The sequence below is a fragment of the Silene latifolia genome, unplaced genomic scaffold, assembly GCF_048544455.1.
Source record: "Silene latifolia isolate original U9 population unplaced genomic scaffold, ASM4854445v1 scaffold_569, whole genome shotgun sequence".
In the NCBI taxonomy this organism is placed as follows: domain Eukaryota; kingdom Viridiplantae; phylum Streptophyta; class Magnoliopsida; order Caryophyllales; family Caryophyllaceae; genus Silene; species Silene latifolia.
This window is the reverse complement of record NW_027413479.1, coordinates 1-11,137: the sequence shown is the minus strand read 5'-3', so window position 1 is coordinate 11,137 and position 11,137 is coordinate 1. Positions and strand designations below refer to the sequence as shown.

Genomic DNA, 11,137 nt, shown 5'->3' with positions numbered 1-11,137 from the left:
CTGCTGCTTGACTGACCTGTTACTTGCCATGGTTAACCGAAATTCCCGATCCTCTCTTTATCTTGTTAAGAATATTCATTTTTGCAATTAGCCTGTTAGCCAACCAATTTCAAAACCCTCAATTAATTGTTACTTTTATAGACTGAAAATTAGCAAACAAAATCAACCTTGTCTCTCTGTGGTTCGACCCTTACTATCGCTAGCTATAGTTTTAGTTTGGAATTATAAATTTAATTTTGGTACTAAACGACGGTATCAAATTTTGGCGCCGTTGCCGGGGAGACGGTGTAATTCTGTTTGCTTTATTTTAGTTTATTTTCCTTGTCTCAGGGAACTTTTGTTCCTTGAGGCCGTTGCTTACCTTTGCTTCTAGTTTTGCTTTTGCACAGTTAGAAGACAGGTTTTTGAGAGGAAGACTTGAGTACTCTCATTTTGGAAGCTATGGCTACGATATATGATAATTTTCACCAAAGGAGCACCACCTTCCAAAGGGGCAACAGATTACCTACCCCTTCTACTAGGTAAATTCGAGTTTCGTTCCTCTTATATTGATTTAGTGGAACGGAATCGATTCATGGGTCTACCAGGAGGAAGACCCCTTGAAACATATGGAAATTTTCACGGACTATTGCTGTTCAATACCTATACCGGAGAGGGTAACTCAAGATGAAGTAAAGGGGTTCATGTTCTTATACTCCTTGAAGGATTCGGCGCGAGATTGGTATCGCTACCTCGATAGAGTAGCAAATGAGTCACCGATTGGACATCTTTAGCACTAGCCTTCTACAAGAAGTACTTCCCGCCTTCGAAGACTGATGCCTTGAAGAGTAAAATCACGAGTTTTCAGCAAGGAGCCGACGAAGATTTTTGTGAAGCATGGGGACGTTTCAAAAGTTTGGTCCGAGCTGTCCCCCATCATGGTTTCCAAAGAATGGTATCTTTGCAATCTATTTTACAATGCTTTATATGATGATTACAAAGTCATTTTGGATGCAAATTTTGCTAATGGTAGGTTCCAAAATAATACCGGTCAAAGTAAAGGTTGGAACACCATTGAGGAGATGGCGATCCATAAAGCCGAGTTTGGAAGTTCACGTGGTAAGTCACGAAAGCAAAGTGAAGACATGACTCGTTTTGTTGTGTCACTTATAACTTCCATTTCTACCCGTCTCGAGAAACTCGAGACTTCTGAAGCTTCCAAAGGGAAAGTCGAAGTTCCTATTCAAAACTCAGATGAGATCGAGAAGTTAAGGGAGATGGTCCAACTCCTTTTGGTTCAAGTGGCAAATATGGAAGCAAAATGGGATTGAGTCCTCACAGAATTTTGTGAAACAATTGGAGAATATGGAGGCTAAGCAAGCCGCTAATTCTTCAATTAAATGTGAAGGGCCGGTTGAGACGATCAATGCCATCAATCTCAGAAGTGGCCTTTCTTATGAAAGTCCCGATAAGCCAAAGGAAGACTCGGGAAATGATGAAGAAGCTCGTTTGAATTCTCGATGCAAAACGAGTCCGAATGCCGATGGTTGGTCGATCGACCTGCATTCCCGATCGATCGATCAATCGTCGACAAAATAGTTTCGGTCGAAACTATTACACACCAAAGACATCCATCGATCGACCAACATCCTCGATCGATCGATCGAGACACTGATGACGATAATTACGAGCAGAACTGTTCACGCCCGGCTACATAGTCGATCGACCACCCATACCGATCGATCGATCGATGGATCTCCGAGCATGATGCAAATCCGTCAACTAGTTTGCATGATTCGTCACTCATTGATGATTTGACGGGGTTTTAAACCTACGGAAGCCGAAGGTTACTGATCCTACGGCCGGTGTTGCGATCCCGTATCCGAAGCGTTTGAAGGCTACCAAACCGGAGCGTAAGTTTGGTAAGTTTCTGAGATGGTCCAGAATCTCGAGGTAACGGTTCCTTTAATCGATTTAATTACCCAAGTACCCTCTTACGCTAAATTTATGAAAGATATTTTGAATCGTAAGAGAAATTTTCGTGATAATGGTAATGTTGCGTTTGTAGAGGAATGTAATGTTCTTTCACAAGTTAATGTGCCACCTAAATTAAAGGACCCGGGTAGTTTTTCAATTCCTTGCACTATAGGTAACCACGTAATTGGAAAGGCCCTTTGTGACTTAGGGGCCAGTGTTAGTGTCATGCCGTATTCCGTTTGCGAAAGGTTAAACATTGGTAGACTTAAGGTGACCGATATTACCGTTCAAATGGCAAATAGATCGACTCAGAGACCTATAGGTGTTCTAGAGGATGTACTCGTTCGAGTGGGTAAGTTTTTTATTCCTGTCGATTTCGTTGTTTTGGACATTGCAGAGGATAGTCGATACCTATCATTTTAGGCGGACCGTTCTTACATACGATTGGGGCAATGATAGATGTCAAACGCGGAACCATCACCTTGGAGGTAGGGGATGGCACCATTGAGTTCGATCTTGCTCACAAGGCAACCGAACCTCGCCGATGAGGATACGTGTTATTCTATTGATGTTGTTGACAGGATTGTTACTTGTAATTGGAGGGAATCCTTAGCCAAGGATCCCTTAGCCGATCTAACTCATTCGATGAGTGTGCGGGTATCTGATGGAGAATGCTTTGAGGAGCCAAATGCTTTGGTTGCCTCAATGGAGAGCTACGAGCTCGATGAAGAAGAAGATGAGTTGCTTTTGACCCTGGCCAACGATAACTTGGTGAACACTTGCTACACCATTGAAGCCGATTCTGTCTATCTTTGTAGAGGTAAAGGTGCCGGCGTAAGCCACTTCCCCTAATCTTAAGTATGTTTTTCTAGATGATACGGAGCAAGACCCACTATTGTTAGCTCTAAGCTTAACGATGACCACTATGCCGCTTTGATGTGTGTACTTAAGAAAAACAGGAAGGCTTTGGGTTACTCTTTGGATGACATTAAGGGCATCAGCCCCGATGTTTGTATGCACAGGATAGAGTTGGAAGAAGGCCACAAGCCTTATAGACGAGGTCAACGCAAGTTGAACCCAAAGATGCAGGAAGTTGTTATGGCCGAGGTGATGAAACTACTTGATGCGGTATTATTTATACACATTGGCAACTCCAAGTGGGTTAGCTTGATTCAGGTAGTCCCGAAGAAAGGAGGGACTACCGTGGTTAAAAATGATAAAAATGAATTAATACCAACTCGAGTAGTGACAGGGTGGCGGATGTGCATTGATTATAGACAGTTAAATGCCGCCACTAAGAAAGACCATTTCCCCCTCCCTTTTGTTGACCAAATGACTGAAAGACTTGCTTCTAACAAATTTTTCTGTTTTCTAGACGGATATTCAGGGTTCTTTCAGATCCCTATTCATCCGGACGATCAGAGTAAGACCACTTTTACCTGTCCACAGGGTGTTTTTGCTTATCGTAGAATGCCTTTCGGATTGTGTAATGCCCCTGCTACCTTTCAGAGGTGCATGATGGGGATTTTTTCTGATTATAATATTATGGAAGTATTCATGGATGATTTCTCAGTTTATGGCAGTGACTTTGATCATTGTTTAGCTAACCTTGATAAAGTCATGCAGCGTTGTATAGATGTTAATCTTGTTTTAAACTGGGAAAAGTGTCGGTTTATGGTCAATGAGGGAGTTGTGTTAGGGCATCGATTTTACGATAAAGGTATACATGTTGACAAGGCAAAGGTGCAGGTGATTGAGCAATTACCTCCTCCCGTGAATGTTAAAGGAGTGAGGAGTTTCCTAGGTCACGCTGGTTTCTACCGGCGTTTCATTAAGGACTTTTCAAAAATTGCTAAACCACTTACACAATTGCTTCTTAAGGATGTCTTTGTCTTTGAATTTACTTGATGAGTGCCATGTCGCTTTTAACAGTTAAAGGAGGCCCTAGTTTCTCGCGCCAATCATTCAAATTTGATTGGGACCTCCCATTTGAGATCATGTGTGATGCCGCGATTATGCTATCGGTGCGATTCTGGGACAAATGAAAGAATAAAGCTTTGAATGCCATATACTATGCGAGCCGAACTCTGGATGAGGCTCAAGTCAACTATTTTACCACCGAGAAAGAGTTTCTAGTCGTTTTTTTGCTTTAGACAAATTTCGGTCTTATTTGTTAGGTTCTAAAGTTATTGTTTACACTGACCATGCAGCGTTGAAGACTCTCTTTATTAAGAAAGATGCGAAGCCGAGGCTTTTGAGGTGGATACTCCTTTTGCAGGAGTTTGATTTGGAGATCAGAGATAAGAAAGGAGCAGAGAATGTGGTAGCCGACCACTTATCTCGTCTGCGGTGACGAAAAAGGGAGGATTCTTTGCCTATTAATGATTCCTTTCCTGATGAGAGTTTGTTAGCTATTACTACTTCAGGTTCTTATCCACCCCCTTGGTTTGCTTGATTTTGCTAACTTTGCTTTGTGACAGTAGGATACCACCGAGCTTTCATGGCGTGAAGAAGAAGCGGTTTGCTTATGATGCCAGACAATATTTTTGGGATGATCCTTATGTTTTCAAGGAATGCGCAGACGGTCTCATCCGGAGATGCGTGCCTCAGTGGGAGGTGAAGGATATCCTAGAGGCTTGCCACTCCTCTGCTTATGGTGGTCGTCACGGTCCGTCCAGGACCGTAGCTAAGGTACTCCAATCTGGTTTCTATTGGCCAACTTTGCATGCAGTTATTGTCGCATTTTGTTCTTTGAATGCGATGCTTGTCAAAGATCGGGAATATTTCCAAGAGACATGAGATGCCACAGTAGGCATTCTTGAGGTTGAGATTTTCGATGTCCGGGGCATTGATTATCAAGGACCTTTTCCGAGCAAATCAAGGTAATAAATATATCCTCGTAGTCAGAGATTATGTATCCAAATGGGTGGAAGCTATTGCTACTCCCCATTGTGATGCAAAAGCCGTGATTAAATTGTTTAAAAAGATTATTTTCCCTCGTTTTGGTGTCCCTCGGGTTGTCATTAGCGATGGGGGAATGCATTTTAAAGAGAAACAACTTAGTGCTTTATTGACTAAATTCGGTGTCCAACATCGTAGAGGTTTGGGGTATCATCCCCAAACTAGTGGTCAGGTTGAGGTTTCTAACAGAGAATTGAAAGAAGTCTTAGCTAAAGTTGTTTCTAAATCACGGAAAGACCGGAGTCTCAAGTTAGTGATGTCTTATGGGCTTATAGAATCGTTTTTAAAACGCCAATCGGGACGTCACCATACCGATTGATTTATGGTAAGACATGTCATTTACCTGTTGAGTTAGAGCGTAAGTCTTGGTGGGCTATTTGTGATTTGAATTTGGATCCTAACCTCTCTCGTGAGAAACGCATGACACAACTGAATGAGCTAGAGGAATTTAGGCTGCTGGCCTATGACAATGCAAGGATCTACAAGGAGAAATCAAAGCGCTGGCACGACAAGAGAATCATAAAGCGCGAGTTCCATATTGGCGATAAGGTACTTCTCTTTAACGCTCGTATCCGTTTATTTCCTGGTAAGCTGAAATCCAGGTGGACCGGCCCCTATACGGTCACATCTGTCACAAAGTTCGGATCTGTTGAATTGGAGACCTCTGCTGGAGAAAGGTTCAAGGTAAATGGCCAATATGTGAAGCACTACCATGGATCAGATGCATATGTTGGGAAGGTCGAGGTTTTGTACTTCGATCCGCTATCAGATGATGAGAAGTGAGGTAACAAGGTCGTGCGGGACCTCTTAAACCAGCGCTAACTGGGAGGCAACCCAGGTTGTAGTTATTCTGTAATTTAGGATTTCCGTTTTGTTGTTTCATTCATTTTGCTTTTAAGTTTTCTTGTTTTGTTTCCTTTATTTTCATGCATTTGCAATTTCTTGGTTTGGGAAAATTGTACGCCTTTGATAATTTCTGCAGGAATTTATTTTATGCAAAGTGCGTAAGTGGTCTACTGGATTTTTGCGAGAGACAGACAGGAAGTTATGATGGCAAAATGAATTTTGACGATTTTAATCCCAATTGCCAGTTCAAACAGTCGACCGACTAGGAGGTTCAGTCGATCGACTGAAGCGAGGAGTATAGAGGCTACTGTGCATAGGGTAGCGGTCGATCGACTGGGTCACATAGTCGATCGACCACCAAGGAGAGTCCAGAAGCAATGATTTTGAAGGATCAGTCGATCGACCACGTGAGCTGGTCGATTGACCAGTCCGCGGGTTCAGAGGAAGTTAATAAGGGGAGTTTACATCCTTCTTTTCTCATTCATTCACTTCCCAAAAATCTGAAAAACAAAAGAAACCCTAAGTTCCCTCCCCCTACTGCGATTTTCACCTCATTCCCGTCTTAATCACTTGATTTTTATTGCTTTAATCTTCAAAGTTCATCAAGGTATGTTTCTAATCTCATCTTTATGCTATTTATTCGAGTTTTGCTGAAGTTCCATGTGAAATCTTCGAGTAATATGCCCTTGAGATGACAAAAATCGATTTGGGGAAAACGATTTTAGGGTGTGATTCCTGGTCTTTTATGTACTTTAATTGCTTATTCTAGGCTTTCCCCTTTGATTTTCGACTCTAATTAGCAATTAGAAGATGGTTATTTCTATTTTCCCCAAAAATTTCGAAACCCTAATTTGCGCGGATCATCTAATTTTGATTCGGGTTTCTAGAAATTGGAATTCAAGTTGGTTGATTGTTGCTAATTTGATCCTTTTGCAGGAACAAGAATGACAAAAAGGAAGGAACCAATGCAGGAAGGGCAGTCGAGCCAACGGCCTGCTAAGCGGCCGCGCGGACCGCCTCTGATGATAGAAACCACTACGGATAGTTTACCTAACTATCCGCAGGTTATCTTTGAAAAACCTATTCAGCGCGCTAAATTCTCTTTCTTTGCTTCGTCTGTAAAGGTCACAGCTACCCGGTTTCTCCACAAAGACACTTTGGAGAAACTAGGCTGTTACGAGTCGGTCGTGTCCCTGCTAAATGGGACGGGTATGACGGGTCTTGTGGACATGTCTGAGTTCACATATTACGTCATGACCCTCGAATTCTTTTCCTCTTACGCTTTTGATACCAAAGCCTTTGAGGCTGATGAGACCAACCCCTGCATTTCCTTTCGACTTTTTAATGTTAATTATTCTCTGACACTTGCTAATTTTGCGGGTTTTCTGGGTCTGTACTTTGAGGGTAGCACCTCGGACCCCTCTGACACTCACCAGGCCATGTGGTCCTGCATTGGTGACACTTACGGGTCGAGGAGAACGGGTACTTCCGTTCACTTGCCCCCTCTTCGTTATTTTCTACGGCTAATGGGTAATACCATTTTTGGCCGTAAAGAGTCGAATAATGTTAACAAGATTGAGCTTTCAATTTTGGCGGGTTATCTGAACGTTGAGCGTCGGAGAGCCCGCATCTATAACATTGCCTACTTGACCGCCGCTCACTTTCAGACTGTAAGTGCGGGCGCCTTGACCACCATTGCCTGTGGCGGTTTGGTGACACGTATCGCCAACCGTCTTGTTTTACTTTTCCCTCGACAGGAGGATCCCATTGACCCAGAGCTGCGTTTTATGGACCTCCCTTACGCGAGGAGTGTCTATTGGGTCGATAGACAGATGCGGTGGAAGATTGACTCTTTCATCTCGTGACCGCATCCCCACACCGGCTACCCTCTCGTCTTGCCCCTCACCACTGTTGAGGGGGCTGCTAGGCCACCTTTGCCTAGTTACAGGGCTTCCTTTGGTGGCGGCCACGCCTTCCGCGGCACTTCGAGGAGGGCTCGTGCCTCCTCTTCACAGCACCCCTACCCCCACTCGCTCCCACTCGCTAGCACGTCCACTTTTCGACCACCTACTCCCTTAGTTGTCCCTCCGGTCATGGACCGAGGGCAATGTCACGTGTCTTGGGTGACTTGTGCAGAGCTTCAACGAGCACAGATTGGACACGGCCATCGCCCGTTTCCGCTACGACGAGCTAGCTCGGGATGCTTCCCAAGGGTGACTGGCTCACCCTTCTTACTTTGTTCCCCCGAGGGTGGCTACCCTCAGTCCGCTAGAGACCCCCTCCTACCACCACCACTACCGGTCCCTCCACTTCCAGGAGAGCCACTCCCTCCGTTTCCAGGAGAGCTACACCTGCTGCTGAGGAGGAGGAGAGTGAGTCGGGGTCCGACGAGGACAGTGACCCCTCCTACGAGGGTGGAGATTAGATGCCGGTGACCTCCCCGTTTTCGGCTGGTTTGGGGAGGTCGTATTTTGTGAGTTGTTTTTCCTTTCTCTTTTCGCTTCCTTTTACCTTTTATGCTTTTATTCTCCCATTAATCTGCTGGTGATTTGCTGTTGAGCACAATGGGGACATTGTGCGTTTTGGTTTGGGGAGGGTATTTGCATATGCCTTTTGTTTTGCATCTGCATTTGTTTTTTATTGCATTTCAGTCACATGTTTAGTGCATTTCTGTTTGCATTTGTTTTTATTTTCACCATCTTAAAAAAAAAAAAAAAAACCCAAAAATATCACGTTTACCTTTGCATTTAGTTGAGTTGGATTGGAGTTTTTAATGATGATTCTGCTCTATTAGTCAAATATGCCATTCCTTGCCTTTTCATAGCTGCTTAGCAAGAATTAAAAGTGATCTCTCAAATTTCGTTATGGAATCCATTTCGGGCAATTAGACTTGACTCATTACTTTTGGCAAACTACTTATACCTTCTGAGATATAGAGCCTATAACTGGTGACATTTATGACCGGTTAATTTAGGATTGAGAGTAGTTACTCCCTTCATTTCATGTTTTGCACGTGTATGAGTTTTGATTTCTTATTGCCTATACGCATTGGTTTGTGGTCGGTATTGCATGTTTAGAGAACTTTTGCATCCTCCCCTTTCTCATTTTACCCCACTAACTCCACTATAAGCCAAAATTGCCAGTTGCCCTCAACTACATCCCATACTTAACCTACCATTGTGCCAAGCTAGGAAGTAGTAGAGGAATTTGTTGATTTAAGCTGTTTTGGTTCGCTCTTGTAATGTTGGAGCGGGTATTTTTGAGAAGTGAAGAATTTACTTCAGCCTGGAAACAGGAAGAAAGAAAAAGATTTAGAAAAGATGAAAAAAAAAGGAGTTGTTTACCTGGCAGAGTGTTCTGAAGTGTGCAGGGTGGTCGATCGACAGCCCTCATTGGTCGATCGACCACCAGTTCAAATTTCGAAAAAAAAAAAAAAAGAAAGAAACAGGAATAGGAAAATGAAAAAAAAAGAGAGAGTCTTGAAAACAATAAGTCTTGGCTGAAATAAAACACGCCTCATGTGTTTACCTCTTGATTTGGAGGCGTCCGTTTGGATTTGTGAGTTGCCTAGTCAATAAAGGCATGTTCTTTTTGTTGAGTTGGAAGGACGGGATTCGGTTTCTGATGGTTCGTTAGGTACTAGCTTGGCTCTTACCTTCACTTTCCCATAATTGTTTTGCCTCTTCTTTCCCACTTAGCCTCACATTTCCAAATTTTGCAATAGTTCGGCATGTGATAGTCCTTGACGGTGGTTATGCGTATGTACGGTAAATAGAATCGTTATTCATGCTAGTCAAGCATACATGTTTTGTCGGTCGCAGTCTAGGTGAGAGACTATATTTTTCTTCCCTCTCTTTACGTAATATCTTACCATTTGCTTTGCTGAGAGAAGAGCGATCCGGGAGAGTCCGATTGTATGAGTCTTGCAAGGTCGAACGCCCGACTTAATTCTATGATATGCATAAATTTGTTCGCTTGATTTAAGCTTCGCAGTAGTTAACTTTGGGCATTAAATGGTTTGGCATTGACTTGTAGTTAGCTCTGAAATGTACTCCTTTTCATTTAGTTTCATACGGGTCATAGTGCTTGCTTGGGGACAAGCAAGGTTTGGTTTGGGGAGATTTGATACGTGCATATTCTATACACTTTATCTGCGGTTTTGGCACGTATTTTCATGCATAATTGATAGCTTAAGGCTACTATTTCTCCCGAAATGGTTTACTTTGCATTTTCTATGATTTATTGTAGGAATGCGTGGAAGTAGGCTAAATCAAGCCAAGTTCGTCCTCCGGGAGCGAGTTCAAGGAAGCTAAGAGGAAGGAGAGTTCATTCACTCACCTTGAGATGCGTGCAAGGAGTGAAGAGTCATTTTGGAAGCATCAAGGAGCCTCTGCACAGCATTATCAGTCGATCGACTAAGCCTTTTAGTCGATCGACCACTGGAGCTCGATGAAATTCTTTTCATTCGCGTGTTCGGTCGATCGACCGTGCACTACCGATCGATCGACCGACTTCGACTTGGTGATGTTTAATTTTCCGTGTTAGACTTTTAAAAGCCCAACTTGTAATTAACTTTCAGATCTCTTTTTATCATGGAACGCAAAGAACTTTTAGGTTATGTTATTGATTCTGGAAAAAACTCAGTTTTCAGATCTAGCTTGAGACGGAAACCTTTGATTCGAATGCTTTGTTCTTGATATTCAACTAGTAAGCCTTTTATGCAATTCTTCCTTTTCTTAATTTCACTTGTTATTTTAATTTTTGTTTCATCAATTAATTTCAGTATTGAATTTCTCTCCTTTGTCCTAGTTAGATTCCATCATGTTGAATTTGTTCTTATTTATTAATTTCGCAATTAGAGTAGTCATGATTAAGAGTAGGTAATTCTTTGATTGGGAATGAGGTGAGCCATGGTTTTAAATTAGGACAGTTGTGTTGCATGAGTTCTTCCGTATTGGTCTTGTTATCTTTTGATGGACTTCTTTGCTAGGTCGAAAGATTGGTAAATTGATTTATCGCTAGATTTAGAATCTCTCTTGAGTGAAAACTTTGATAGATTCTAGGGAATTTTTAGACCGTGAGGTTAGTTGAGCTTTGATCGCAAGATTAGCTTATTTTCCCTGAGACCGTATTATGAGATCTCTGCTGCTTGACTGACCTGTTACTTGCCATGGTGAACCGAAATTCCCGATCCTCTCTTTATCTTGTTAAGAATATTCATTTTTACAATTAGCCTGTTAGCCAACCAATTTCAAAACCCTCAATTAATTGTTACTTTTATAGACTGAAAATTAGCAAACAAAATCAACCTTGTCTCTCTGTGGTTCGACCCTTACTATCGCTAGCTATAGTTTTAGTTTGGAATTATAAATTT

General features: G+C 42.5%; 1 non-coding gene across 1 annotated transcript; it reads right to left on the bottom strand.

Moving 5' to 3' along the window:
• Positions 1-815: 815 nt before the first annotated feature.
• Positions 816-924, bottom strand: LOC141639716 (small nucleolar RNA R71). Its single transcript, XR_012542633.1, has one exon. It is a non-coding gene; the product is annotated as a small nucleolar RNA R71 (small nucleolar RNA).
• Positions 925-11,137: the final 10,213 nt, after the last annotated feature.